The 15,426-nt window shown below is 45.9% G+C and overlaps 1 protein-coding gene across 1 annotated transcript in view; it reads right to left on the bottom strand.

The window, feature by feature from the left end:
* The window catches only part of Adamts18 (ADAM metallopeptidase with thrombospondin type 1 motif 18), a 144,847-nt gene that overhangs the window by 87,999 nt on the left and 41,422 nt on the right, over positions 1-15,426 (bottom strand). The gene's annotated exons all lie outside the window — the stretch shown is intronic.

Here is a 15,426-nt window from a genome sequence, read left to right on the forward strand (position 1 = left end):
CCAGGTCTCGCTATAATGCCATCCACACACATCAGGTTTTCTTCTTTAAATCCTAAACATTGCAAACATGGTGCTTGACTATTGAAGCTTAAAATTGTCCCTCTCACATTCATTCAGATGAACACTCATACTTCAGACTGGCAGCCATGGATATATTGAAACTATAACCCCTCGTCATTCGATACTAAGCGATTGACTGTTGGTATCATTGCTTTTTCAATTGCACTCACTTAGCATCTAAGTTTGGACAGCACAGAAATTCCCATGGTTGGCAGTCTGAGCTGCCTGAAAACAGTTACTTTTTCAAGAAGGAAAGAGTTGATACACACTATCCATCTCAGCTGGAACTTTGTAAATAGCATCTGCTATGTTTGCAAGATACTGGAGAATCGTTTTAGGAACCAATGATGCTCCCTGTTCCCAAGGCAGCTGCCTGCTGATGCACGACTGGGAAGACATATGTTTTCACTTGTTTCTGTAGTGGTGATGGGTTATGTCAAGCTCTCCGCCCCGCCCTGCCCTGCTTCCCTTGGAACTGACAGCATTCATTTGTTAAACAGACAGCTAGAGCTGGAAACCTCGCCAGTAACCAGCTGTTAGACATGGGAGGAAGTCTACTACGTGGCGTCAACTCACTGGGTAGCTGCACCGACAGGCTATGTGATTGACTGGACTCCCAAGTGCTCCCACGGGTGGTATGGGAGCACCTGAGATGATCACCGTGTTGGAGATAGCTGGTCTTAATTTTCATCGGTTATTTATCTTCTGTCCCTCTGTGTCTCCCGCCTTAAGGTGAATCCAAGGAAAATAATCGTAGGCTTAAAGGACATTTGTGATAGTGTAGTCCATTTCCCTGATTTCTCAGAGGCAGGAAATGGGATACAGAAAGAATAAAGAATGACCCAACAGGTCAAAACTGATTGGCAATAGAATAGAACCTTGTTGTCTACAACTCTATTTTCTTGTCAACTTAGTAGAAAGGTTGGACGTGATTGAATGGCCCACCTCTGGCTTAAATTCAAGCAATTTCATAATTCAGGAGCATAAGCAGGTGACAGGAAGATGTAAAGTAAACCTTATGAATAAAGTAGGGCGCTCTCCATTCACAGTGCCCTCCCCCACCCTCTTCGGAACCCGCAGACTGTCTAACTCTATGACCTTTGTCCTCATTCAACCCTGTACCGAATCTCTTATATTTAATACATGCCTTGCTTGCCCAGTCAAGGCGGAGGCATTTCCTCTTCTGTCTCTGGCATCGGCCAGACCACGTGGCAGAAAGCTAACACCCTGGGTATGTTACATATAAATGTAATCCCTCAAACACCTTGGCATGCGTACAAGGAATGGATACTAAGCAAAGGAAAAGGAGCTGAGATTTTGAGCCTGGACCTAGATTCAGATTTTGACTCGGCTCTGGCACTCCTCGCTGTTTGCCTAAGCTGCTCCTTTTAATATTCCTTGGGTATTTACGTGCGACTCTCCAAAGGCAGGCTGCTCCGTAATGGGCCTGAGTTATGTAATCAACGAATGGTCACCGTAAACAGGAGCCAGCAGATAAACAGAGCTTTCTAGAAAGCTGAAATAGAAGCAGGGGTTTATTTAACCTTGTGGAGTCTGTGTGTTTGCAAATACTAGGGGCTTTCATGCAGAAACAAACTGCAGCAGCCTCTAAGCAGTCTGTTCAGTGACTTAGGCTCATTCGTGGATCATCAGAGCTGTTGCCCCCGGCAGAGGTTGGGAGGGAGGGGCCTGGCTGGCAGGGCCACCTGCACTACATTAAACCAGGATGCTCTATCCCACTTTAGGTTTAGAAAGAAGTCGAGGTATGTTCCAGAAACTCAAACTGAAGCCACAAATGAACTGAGGAACAGCTGACTGTGGACAGGGATTTCCAGGCGTCTCCTGAGCCTTGCTAACAAAGACATTGTTACTTAGTTGCCAGGCAAATTCTCTTCAGGTTACAAGCACAAAGTAGCGGGAGAGGAGGGAAAGGGGCTTTACTGCTAAGCTTTGGTTCATGTCTGTCTCCTATCCTATCGTTACATATCAGGCTGTTATGAATCAGCTTCCATGACTTTCCTTGTTCCCTGACCCCAAATATTAAATGATTCAGGTCACCCTGGCAATGAGATAAATTGTATCTTAACACACCCTGCCTATATATAGGCTTCTAGATTACTAAAGAATATGGGCAGCCAGACTCTTGGAAGAAATCCCAAAACACATTTTATGTGAGAGTATCGACATGGGGGCAGGGTGTGAGTATGCATGTGGATGTGTGGCCGCATATGCATCTAGAATCTAGAGCAGGATGCCGGGTCTCTTCTCCTATGGCTTCCCCTCTTACTTTGTGAGGAGGGTCTCCCTGGACCTGGAACTCACTCTTCCTGCAAGACTAGCTGGCCAGCAAGGCCAAGAGACTCTCCGGTCTCTGTTTCCTTTGTGCTGGGGATATAGGCACACATTGTCATACCTAGCCATATGACAAGCACCTTACAAACCAAGCCACCTCCTCGAAACCCCTATCCTCATTCCTTGATGTAAAATGTCATGAGGGGATTGCTTCTGCTGCCTTACCATTCATTTAGGGGGAATTATAAGCCATATATCAATGGCTTACTATGGTCGTCCTAAGAAAATCAGCACCCCCAGTAGGTGGTGACACATGCCTTTAGTTCCAGCAATGGGGAAGCAGAGGCAGGCAGATCTCTCTGAATTGGCATCCAGCCTGGTCTACAGAATGACTTCTAGGAGGCAGAGAAACCCTGTCTCAAAAAGACCAATTCAGAAAAAGAAAAAGAAAAAAAGAATGAATCAGTATGAGGGTACCAAGTTCTCTATCTGCCATAAACAAGGTTTTATTAGATTCTCTAGCCATAGTTAAGATAGCTCATGACCTAACATGACTACATGCTACATGCTAACATGACTGCCAATACCTCACTTGTCCATCAACAGGCAGGGTGTGAACCAAGCTGGCCCCTGTCTACCCAGTAGTGTTTATTTAGCCAGTGATGACCACTCTCCTTTCAACATCTATACAGCTTGAGTGGAGAAGGACCAGATGCCTGCTTTCCTCGTTTGCCCATCCTCAGCTGTACCCACCCCTTCCTTTTACTACGGTCCAGGCAGCCAGCTGGCCTTTCTGGAGTTCTTTCCTAGACCAGTGTGTCTCTGGCCTTCTCCAACAGGAGAACAGCAAGGCTGGGTTCACCTGTGTGAAGAGCTCCTCCCTCCTCAGCTAATTGAGAGCAAGCATGTTTCACTTCAGACTGCACTTCGGCCATGCCAAATGCCTGGGAGTCAAAATTTAATTGTACTGCTTTGAAGAATTGTGAGCCCAGGAGTTACTGACTGCTCCTGCCTCAGTTTCTTCAACACGCAATCATGCCAAGCGAAGGACACCAGCTTGTTCTAGACATCGAGGAGTAAGAGTTAAATGTCTAAGGCACAGAGACAAGCATCTTCTGCACAGTCAGGGTCTGTCCTCTGTAGTGCTCTCTTGTCTGAAAACACAGCTGTATTCATTTCTCTCTCTGTCTCTCCTTTCCCTCAAGGCTATGGATAAAGCCTGAGGCCTCTCTGACGATAGCCATGCCCTCTACTATCCAGTTACACTCCCAGCCTCCTTTTTCCCAGTTGATTTTGAGATGAAGTCTCACAAAAACACTGGTGCTGGTTTTGAACGTGAATTCCTCCTGCCTCAGGCTCCCCAGTAGCTCAGCGGACTGTCCTGTACCAGGAAAAAAAATGGCAGTATTGTGATTCTGTGTGTGTGTGTATGTGTGTGTGTGTGTGTGTGTGTGTGTGTGTCTATGTGTGCACGTGTGCAATACAAATGATAAATTATATTTCTAAAGTAAATAGATATCAATAGTCAACTGGAATACAAAACTAGCCACCAGCCCCTAGGCTGAGAGAGAAATGGATGACCACAGGGCATTCATCAGGAAGGGCATGTGGCATGTGTACAACACACATATCCACATGGCTTCATGACTAGTGCAGAGGGTAACAGGGACATGTGTTTGATGGCCTGCAGGAAGGGGGGACCCAGTGGGTATTGGGGCAGGGGCTTAGATGGAAGGGCTCTGGTCTTCTGCAGCAGAACCACTAGCCAAGTATTGGGATTCTTGATTGATTAATTGATTGATTGGAAAGCAGAGATGAGGTCACCCTGTAAATTCTAGCCCTGTGTTCTCAAGGACAACTCCCCAGCACCAATGACTCTGATGAATAATCAATTCTGAATAAGTAGGTGCTAATTGAATTCACGGTAGCCAGACAGTGCTTCTGATCAGCTTCTAATAAAGTCGTTATCCGCCAACAAAGTATAATTACCCTTAGGCACCAAGTTGGGGATGAAATTTAACAGTGAGTATGAAGGAGCCTAAACTCGGTGTTGATTATCACTTATACTGGTTTGGTTTTTAACCTTGCCTTGTTCTTGTTTTCATTCTTTGCATAGGAGCTGCAGTCAGAAATCTCCCCTCCTGCCAGTGTGCGATTGTCAGATTCAGTTGTGGAACAAATACGGAGTGTTTGTAGTGGATTAGGCACTGAGTGAGGCACTGGGTTGAAGGGCTGGGGCTGGCCACTGCCCTCAGGCTGTGGGGATTCAGACCAGGGAGACCAATGGTTAAAAAGAAATTCCTCAGCAGCCCCCTTCTGCCCACCCCACACCACCCAGAAGCTTGTAAGACCAATGAAGGGACACTAACAAATTCTTGAGAGGGTTTCGTACAAAGAGGGTGTGTGTGTCCAAACAGCCTTTAATGAGGCTAGGGTTGGCCAGGTGAACCAGAAGAGCAAAGGGGTAAGAGGAGCGCCAGGTGAGGGGGCAGAGGTGAAAGGCAGAGGGGCTCAGTTCCCTGCAGCAATCTGACCTCTCAAGCGTAGAAAGGGGTATGTGCACTGGCGTGCGTCTGCTATTGGGAGTAGAAAAAAAAAAAGAGAGACGAATTTTCTAGAAGCACTAACCCTTTATAAAAGCATCATGTGTATTCATGTGTAACTCAAATTAGAAAATAGCATTGTTCGCAAACCCTCGCATTCAGCTGACACAGAAGTAGGCAGAATTCTGTAACTGGTGGCGAAGCTCCCAAAACTGCGAGATTTGTTAGGCTTCAAAAAGCACTGAGGTTCAGTGTGAGAACAGTAGAGACACAGGGGGTGGGGATTTTAAAGTGTGGCTCTTGGACTGAAGAGATCATAGGGGAGTTAACAATTCTTGCTGCTCTCATAGAGGATCTGGATTCAGGTCCCAGCATAAAAATAGGAAAGTTCATTACTGCTATCTTCTGGCTTCCACAAGTACTTGTGCACATACTCACTCTGTCTGTCTGTCTGTCTGTCTCTCTCACAAACACACACACACACACACACACACACACACACACACACACACCTTTAAAAAGAGTGACTGTAGTTTCAAGCCGAGGGAAGATGCAAAACAACAGGAACTGAAACCGAGAAACCCATCAGAAATGGTTGTTTGGGTTTCTGCAAGAGACAGCAACAATAAAAAAAAAGCCATCAGCAACTGTCAAGACAAAGTGAACTCAACGAGAGAGAAAGACTCACCAGGGCTTAGCTGTGTATGATGGGTAGGGGTGGGAAATGAAAGAGGGCATATAGACCCAAACCTCCAGTCCAGGCTTCCACTACCTGGAAAGAGCCACAAAGCCTGGTGGTGTCCTGTAGGCAGTCCCCTGCCGCAGCAGTCAGCAGCTACAGGCAGATACTTACATTCGATTAGCTGGGCTGGGGACCTACCTCAGAGGTAGAATGGTTAGCATGCACGAACCCCTGAGGCTGTCCCCTAGAACCATGGGAAATGTTGTATGGTGATGCACGCCTGTAATCTTAGTCCTTGGCTGTCCGCAAGCCATGCTTAGCTACACAGTGAGTCTGAGGTCAGCCTGGGCGACATCATCTCACAAGGAGACTGAGTCATTGACATGACCTTAATAAAGATCATTGGTGGCTTCTGTCACACACTTCAAGGGAGCTATGGCCTTATCTGGATGGCGCAGATGATTCTGTTGGGTAGAACTCTGTTACATTGCCACTAATTACTCCCATGACACCACTACGTGTCACAGTACATCCTTTCATCGGTTCTGCCAAAGAACTGCTTACTGGCCTCGTTATTCAATTTCCCTTCCCTTTTTTTCTAATCTAAAAGGCATCTCACCATTTCTAGAAATCAGAATTTCTATCTGCCCAGAAAGATAACTTACATGTAAGTCTCAGGTGTCCCTCAGTAGTAGAGAGCTTACCTAGCATGTGGAAGGTTCTGGGGATGGCCCCTAGTCCTGAACATTAATAAGGTAAGTGTGTATAGGCTTTGAATAAAAATATGGCATATTTACACACCAAATCCTCATAATGGCTCAATCTTAGACTAAAAGAGGGACTGCAGTATAGGTCAGTAGCTAGAATGCTTGCCCGATGTTCTTGAGATACTGGGTTCCCTGGTATTGTAGGCCTGGTCAAGGCCATGAGTGCCTGCAAACCCAACACTTGAGAGATGAAGTTAAGATCATCCTTGGCTATCCGGTGAGTTTGAGGCCAGCCTGGACTATAAGAGACCTAGTCTTAGCGTTGGGGGTGGGGACACAGAAGCAGCTGTGCAAACAAACTGGGACCTTGTACTAGTTGCAAGTAATTAGTGTTTGCTGCTGACATAGCCCTGGCAGCCGGGGGGATCAAGGAGTCAGCAATAGCCAAGCATCTCCCTTTTATGACTGCTGGGGGCTCTACAGACAGCCTTGGTCGTCTGCTGGGGCTGGAAGTAATGAGATTAAGACTCTGGGGACAGCAGCTGACTTGACTCTGGTCTGAAGAGAAAGGAGAGACATGGTTTTCATTCTGTAAGGGGTGGGCCAGGAGTCCTCAGAATTGCAATAGGGATCAAAGTGGGACCTGACTCTTCACGTTCCTCCCTTTCTAAAGAGCGCCATGGGACAGCCCTCTCCACCACAGGAAGGAGGTGACGGCAGGCAAATTAGAAAGAGGCATCCTGACCTCGATAAAGGTCATTTACTGCTAATTTTACCTAAGAAATTTGCACCTAAGAAATTTACCTAAGAAATGTGCACCCTCTGGAATATTTTCTCCACAAATGCTAATAGCAGTTCGGTGCCCTGCTGTCCTATTAGAGGAAGCGATTGCTTCATTGAGGGATCCCATGGAACAACGCAGGCAAAGGGGACACCCACTGTGAAGGGGCGTCACTCCCTCCTCTCTCAGGACCCCTGAGTGATTCCTATGGAACTGAAGCTTTCACTGTGGCCAGCATGAGGATGTCATGTGAGTTTCATGATTATTACACATTACATACACCCTCTGCTCTAGATGCCATCTCTCAGGGTTCATGGGGCATCAGCTGTACCAGTCTGAGGGCTAATCCTGAAACACCAGAATTGACACACCCTGCCATTGTGAATGCTTGATTCTTCTGCACAGAACACTTTTCCCTCTGTCCACTCAGAATCCTTACCCTCTTCCTAAGAATTTTCCAGAACATCCAACATGCAATTCCTACCCTGCTTCTCCGTGCTTAACACTTCTCCCTTGCACAAAATCCCAGTACCTATGTCTTATTCCCTTACCCTATACCATGAGCTCGAGGCAGGCCGGCAGGCAGTCAGTGAGTCAGGCAGGCAAGCAGGCAGGCAAGAGTTCATCCTACCTTGTGGAATCCCTAACTTCAGGTCTATAGTAAGTACCATGACTGCTGATATATTGAGTGAGTGCCTCTGACCTGATGGAGTTTATATTCCAGATAGCAGATGCCTGGACAGAAAGTATTCTCGTCAAATACCCGTTTGCTATAATAAGAATGTATTGCATTTCCGATTGAGTTTAATTGGAAGACACCAAGACATCCAACATGTGTGGGCTGGCAGATGGAATTTTTGGCCAGGATGGAAGATCCGAGTGGTGGTTTGGGGATGTAGCACCTTTGGGAAGGTGGTTAAGTCAGGAAGGCACAGGAAGAATTTGTGCCCGTTTATGGGGGGAGGATCTGCCAGAGCTCATTCTCCCTGACCCAGAAGGAAACCACAGTTTGAAACCCAGAGAGGGTCCTCTCCAGAAATCTCCAGATCTCTGACTCCCAGCCTCCATAATGGAAAACAAAGTTCTGTTGTTGATAAGCTACCCAGTCATCTGACATACCTCATGGACCTATCATAATCAAGTCACCTCTTCCATTGACTCTTCCGTCTCTTCAAACATCCTCTGACAGGGGTTGGAGATGGCTCAGCAGTCAAGACCACTTGCCCGTCATACAGAGAACCTGGGTTCATTTCCCAGCGTCCACACGGCAGCTCACAACCAGCTATAACCCCAGCTGCAGAGCATTCCATCCCCTTTTCTGGCAGTTGCAGGCACCAGACACGTATGTGGTGAGCATGTGGACCTGTAGATAAAATACTCATACACATGAAAACAAGAGTAGCCTCAGATCTCCCTCGACATCTGTCAGAGGAGTGGAGTCATCATCATCACCCAACCAGATTCACTCAGTCTTTTCTTGCCCTGCTTTTGTTTGTCCCTGAGCATGCACCATCATGTGGTTAGTAGAATTATTGCTGCTGAGAATTTAGATTCAGGTTGCCTGGACTTCACATGATTAATGACCACGCTTGGTTTTTTTTAGAGACCTGAGAACTTATTTATAAAGATTTATCTGCCAGAATCTATTGAACTTGATGTCATAGCACATAAAACTATTCACCTGCTGTTTGGTAGAAGTAAATGGGTAATGGTTCCCCAAACAAGGACTTCTTCTTAGCATGTTTGGGACCTTCCCAGCCTTGAGTTGCAATAGTTTGTAGACTATACTGCTTTGTCTAGAGGGAAGAAATAGATGAGGTACAATAGGTAAGGGATACATCGCTCTCTTAAATCTAGACACTGCCTAGGGGGCAACTCTGAGGTTGCTTACTCTCTCTACACCTCAATGGTTTCATCTAAAATATTATACAAAAAGACCAACTTGGGGCAGGGAAATAGATCAGTCTGTTAGGTTCTTGCCTTGCAGGCATGAGGAGCTGAGCTTGATTCCTAGATCTCGCAGTTTAAAAGCTAGAGACAGGTGGTGCACGCTTTTATTTCCCCTACTGCAAAATAGTCAGGCAGACTTCTGGGCCTCCCTAATCTAGCAATTCCATCGTAATGAAAGATCCTCAGAGCTCCACATAACTTTCTGTACAAGCATGCTCTCTCTCTCTCTCTCTCTCTCTCTCTCTCTCTCTCTCTCTCTCACACACACACACACACACACACACACACACACACACACACACACACACACACACAAAACAACTTTATTTGGGGATTGCTATGAGTAGGTATTTGTTTGGTAAAAGTATACAAGTATCACTCATTAGTGTCACTAGACAAGAAAAATAGGGGGAAGATAAAATATAATGTTGGCACTAGAAATTTGTACCAATAGAAATTTTGTGGAGGAAAACAGAAAAAGAAAGAAAGCCTGTCACAGAGTTATTTAAACCACACTGAAAATTGCCCCAATGCATAACAATAAAATAACAATTTCCTTCCAAAGTGTGATTTGTTCAAGGCCATTTTAAAAGAAAATTCCTAGCATTTAAAAAAAAAAAAAGATAGCAGGAAATTTTGATTATTGGAATGATAAGATCTGAAAATAAAAACTACAATTAACATTAACACCGAATTGTTATCTTCCTAAAAAATAATCGTTGCAAGTTACATTGTCAATCAATGCCATAAATAAGATACCAGGACATTTCGTCATCAGACAGGTAAGAAAGAACAGAGCCTCTACACCCACATGATTCCTATGCGTTTGTATATACATACATGCAGACACATCCATTCAAGAATGAAATACATGCTTACCATTCTCCTTTCAGAGAACACCTCTGACTATTAAGATCTGGGGTGCCCTCTAGCATCATTTCCACAGGTATATAGGGCTGGCAGCTAAACGCTAAGACAATACGATCAACTGTACTCACAGGTTACAAATTCCCATCCGATTCACTACTTCTATCTGTGGGGAACCAGAGTACCAGAAGAGACCCAGGGTGGGAGGACCAGAGGGTCTTTCAGAGTCACCAGTTTGAGATGGGGCTGAAGGTGGGTAGAGAATCTATGGGGAGGCAATATTCTCTGGAGGGACAATACAGCATGGCCCTTGAAGTCTCTTAGCCCTGTGGGTTCCCCCAAGGACCATAGCTCCATCCTTGGCTGTGTCATTTTTCTTGGAGCCAGCCTATCGGGCATCTGTATTAGCCATTGTTTCCACCTTAGGTGTTTTTGAGGTCCTCTCTTTAGCTGATTAAGGTGTCTTCCCCAACTTCTCGGTTGAGCCATCCTCAGAGCTGCCCCTCCTCTCTCCACAAAACGTGGCTTCATAGCACTCTACACCTTTCTTGTTCCAGTCCATGCACCAGGTTCAAGTGCGCAGTTCCAAAATCCTTTAATGCCACGCCCACAAGGTTAGAAGTTATACACTCCAGCAAGGCGGGGATCCCCCCTTTCTAACAGCCAAGCAACCGCAGCACCTACTTAAATCCCTGTCACTGAATGGGGGGGAGGATAATCAAAGGACAGAATTGATGCTGTCAACAGGATCGTAGAGCCCCTTGGATTGGAGAGAACTTTTGGCACTCCACCAGGATGCGGAAAGGCCACAGGTATGTTGTTGCTATGGCTACCACTACAACAAGAAGCCATGATGGTGACGGGTGGTTCACATTTACAGTGTGCCGGCAATCCTGAGGTGGGCAGGGTGCCAGGGTACTCAATCTTGCTTAGTTCTCCTAATAGCACCCCAGGGGTGGAGAGTGTCAGTATCAGGGAGACTTGGTAGATGAGAAACCGTGCAGAGAGGAGAAGGGGAAGGGAGAGGAAGAACGACGGGGAGAAAAGAAAAATTTCAGTAACACACCCACGGCCACCCAGCTCGCAGGACAGAATTTTCACTAGCCATTGACTACTAAATTCTAGCCTGGAACCGCGATAATTTATAGCTCTCTACCATGTTCTCATTTTTCCCCTGGAATTAAAGGCTGACTCATCTACTGACATTCCATTTGGGTAAATAAAGCCGTTGGCACTCCATGGTAAGGGAAGCCAAGAGGTTAATCAACAGACTGTGTTAGCCCTAAAAGGGAAATGTTGATTATCAGCAGGAAAAAAAAAAAAAAGAGTCAATATGGCTTCAAACTGTTGTAAATTAAAAACAGATCACGGCCTCCCTACAAAAATATGACTGTGCTTCAGCATAAAGTCATTTAAAAATAACTACTTCCAGACGCCACATAGGTTATGAACCAGCTCCACATGATCGGTCTGAATTTTAAAGAAAGTTGTTATCAGAAATACAAGGTTGACAAAAAAAAAAAATCGTTTTAGACCAAAACCACAGGAAAATTTCGAAGGTTAAGAAAAAATAATAATAACTTAATCAAAAAACAAACGTTGAAGGAAAAAAACAAATGGGTTCAGGACCAAACTGCAGAGGAAGTTCTCAATTCCGGCACACAAGGGAAATCAAGAGCCCGAGAGTGCATTCGAGAAATGGGGACCGGTTTATTTTGTAAACTAAAGTCAGAAACCAGGTGGATGCCAAAACCATTATTGTTTTCGTAGACTGGTGTGTTATGAACTCTGCCGGCTCTGTTCGCCAAACGTGTGCCAATCTGCACGGCTTTTAAAGAGACTCAGACTCTACGTTTAATGCTGTTATTGAACTACACAGAGAAGAGGTATGAAAAAATAGTTTCGGAGTCTGGTTTAGAAATCTAAAGAGGGAAAACCAGCTGTGGGCAGAGAGAAGACCCTGGGTGTTCACTCGCGCCTATCGATGGGGAATGTGTTCACGAGAAGCGCTCAGAGCCCTCCATTTCTAACTGTCCTAAGAGCACGTTCTAAGCGGACTTCAGGCTTCCCACGTGCAGTGCTGGTAAATTAACACGGAAGCCCTCTTCTGTGGTTTCCTCCTTGCCAGCTTCCAGAAGCGCTTCCCCAGAGAACGATTAATGACATTCTAAGAACAGTATTCTTTTCTGCAGCAACCTTGATGGATTCCTATTGACTGGAGATGTAGAGGCTGTATAATTTGAATTCATTAGCATAGCAATGGCTCTCTTCTGTGACACTGGAGCACACCAGTCTGCTGCCCCACCTGGGGATCCATCCCCTACACAGACACCAAACCCAGAGAAGTACATGCCAACAGGAGCCTGATATAGCTGTCTCCCGAGAGGCTCTGCTAGAGCCTGACAAATACAGAGGCAGATGCTCACAGCCAACGATTGAACTGAGAGTAGGATCCCCAATGGAGGAGTTAGAGAAAGAACTGAAGGAGCTGAAGGGGGTTGCAACCCCATAAGAGCAACAATATCAACTACCAGACCCCCCCAGAACTCCCAGGGACTGAACCATCATCCCAAGAGTACACAGGGATAGACCTATGGCTCCAGATTCATATGTAGCAGAGGATGGCCTTATTGGGCATCCATGGGAGGAAAGGCCCTTGGTCCTGTGAAGGCTCCATGTCTCAATGTAGGGGAATGTCAGGACAGGGAGGCAGGAGGGAGTGGGTGGGTGGGGGACCATCCTCATAGAAGCAAGGGGAGTGGGGATGGGATGGGGGTTTCCAGAGGGGAAACCAGGAAAGGGGATAACATTTGAAATGTAAATAAATAATATATCCAATAAAAGAAAAGAAAAAAAAACAAAAACAAACAAAAAAAAGGAATGAAGTCAGCAAATACTGAGCGGTTTAAGGTAGAAATGGCTGCAAAATGGCAGAGGTGGGTTTTTTCAAATCTGGAAAACAACATTCAAGCAAGTTACTCACCCTAATCATGGTATGGCGGTACAGGATACCCAGTTGTATGTCTGTCTGGTCTAAAGATCTCAAACTGTCTAACCTACGCCCTGCTGAGCCATACGTGGTGGAATACCTTTATGTTCTCTGCTCTTGGGAAGTGGATGAAACAGAATTTAGGAGGTAGAAGTCAGTCTCTGATGCACGGTAAGCTCAGGGCCAGACTGGGTCCACGAGAACTCACCTCAAAAGCAGCAGCAGCAGCAACAACAACAACAAACAAACAAACAAACAAACAATAATAAATCTAAACCTTTCCCCTGAGGAATGGCTTCCCATGAATGGCTTCCTCCAGAGGCAGAAAGAAAACTGCCTCTCTATTCCAACGGGTTGTTCTGAACCCTCCGGTACACAGCTAGATGGTCTTATTTTTATATCTTGCCAGCTCTTAGGATTTGAAACAGGAGGAAACTCTGAGGGTAGCTAGAACCCAGGCGTCCACACTCCAGGGAGTCTGAGAACCTCCAGAAGGTGGGAACCAAGAGTGAGTCCGTGTGAAAGGTCAGACGGTCAAGCAGGCTGGGAGCAGCCTGCTAGCTGTGCACCTGTCGGGAGGCCCTAACCTTGGTTAACAGCCTCTGGTAATGAGCAGTGAGCTGGGTGTCAGACAGTTCCATCGCCTGTACTCCCACAGGTCTTTGCTGTAAGGGCTGTGAGGAAACCACAGAAGTTTAACCTGTACCCAGTAGAGACTGTGCTCAGCTCACACCGCATCCAGAATCCACCTGGAAATGGAAGCCATCATGCCCTGGTTTAGGGGTCCTGGACTTTAAGGAGAGAAAGTTAATTGAGTACGAAGCAGTAATGCGTTCACTGCTCTCTGTTCTCAACTGTGGACATGATGTGGCTGGCTGCTTCGAGCTCCTGCCACTGTGATTTCCGGATGTGATGGGCTCTAAGTGGGAACTGTAAGTGAAAATAAGTCCTTGCTCCTCTGAGCTGGTTTTTGTCTTGGGATGCTTTGTCACAGCGGCGGAAATTAAACCAGGATGGGTGCTTAATCCCGATTACCACTTATTTCAACCATGAGATAGAGGAGAAGAAAATACCACGCACACAAAATGCCACCTGGAACTACAGTAGAACCATGCTCAGGTAACAGGTACAGTGTCTGGGTTTGAGTAAGCCTTCAACACACACTCGTGGGTACCACTTAGTCTTCAAATGGTCACCGGGGCTTCTAGCAACAAAAACAATAAGCACTACAACTACAACTACAACTGCAGTGTCCCTCGCTAATTGTCCCCTATCTTCCCATACAGATTTGCTCTCTGCAGTCTAGAATTCTATATGGATCTACCTTAAATATCAGAGTGACTTCTCTCAACACCTAGCCAGGGTCCTCTCCATTTAAAATAAGCAAAAACATTTCTAGTGCAGAAAAGAACATGGGGCAATACTAGCTAGCATGGCCCGATGTCCACAGCCAGAACCTCCCAAATGGTTAAGATTAAAGACTGGAATCTCAGTCCCTGCACACTTGACATTCTAGCCCCTGACCCAGGGAGCATTTTGGATGTCAGTGGGTCTAAATCAGTGGTTCTCCTTCCTCATGCCCAGGCCCTTTCATAGAGTTCCTTGTATTGTGGTGGCCCCCAACTGTAAAATCATTTCACTGCTATTTTGTAACTGTACTTTTGCTACTGTTATAGACTATGATGCAGATATCTAATATGCAGGATATCTAAAATATGTGCTGCCTGTAAAAAAAAAAAGCTCACTAACACACAGCCCCCCAGTAGTCTTGACACAGGGGTCAAGAAGCACTGCTCTAAAGCCTTAGTCACTGTGATGTTCTGTCCTTGTTTTCCTAAGTGGAAAATCCCCACCTCTTGGATAGTGGATTGTGCACGCTCTTGGCAGGTAGGGCTGTCCACAGAGCTGTCAGATCACTGCTGCTGGGTGTGACTGACAGAGCGTTTCTGGAGGGGTTAGCATGTGGGTCAGTAGACAGAGTAAAGAAGGCCGATCCTCCACTTTCTCAGTAGGCACCACTGATCCACAGTGGGCCCAGACAGAAGAAAGAGGTAGAGGAAGGAGGTGAATTCTTCTCTCCTCCCTGGAGTTGGGACAGCCATCGTCTGCCCTCAGACATCAGGGTTCCAGATTCTCAGACCTCTGGAGCCTGAAGCTGACAGCAGCAGCATCCCAATTTCTCAGACCTTCAGGCTTGACCTAGAGGACACCACCTGCTTCCTTGTGGATAGGTCTTCAGGGTCACAGTGAATTGTGTCAGCATTCCTGGTTCTCCAGTTTGCTGTGTAATGTTGGACGAGCACTCCGCCTCCATAATTATACAACCGGGTCCCCATCATAAGCTATCATCTACCTACCTCAATACCCATCCATTCACATATCTATTATCTTCCTTCTTTCCATCATCTATTTCCATCACCTGACTGCCTATCTCTCATCTTTGTATATTGCCTACCATCTATCTACCCATTCACTTATCTATTACCAATCTTCTTTCTGTTATCTAGTTACTTATACATATTATCTATCTATCTATCTATCGATCTATCTATCTT

This window comes from Rattus rattus, chromosome 17 (genome assembly GCF_011064425.1).
Source record: "Rattus rattus isolate New Zealand chromosome 17, Rrattus_CSIRO_v1, whole genome shotgun sequence".
Lineage (NCBI taxonomy): Eukaryota > Metazoa > Chordata > Mammalia > Rodentia > Muridae > Rattus > Rattus rattus.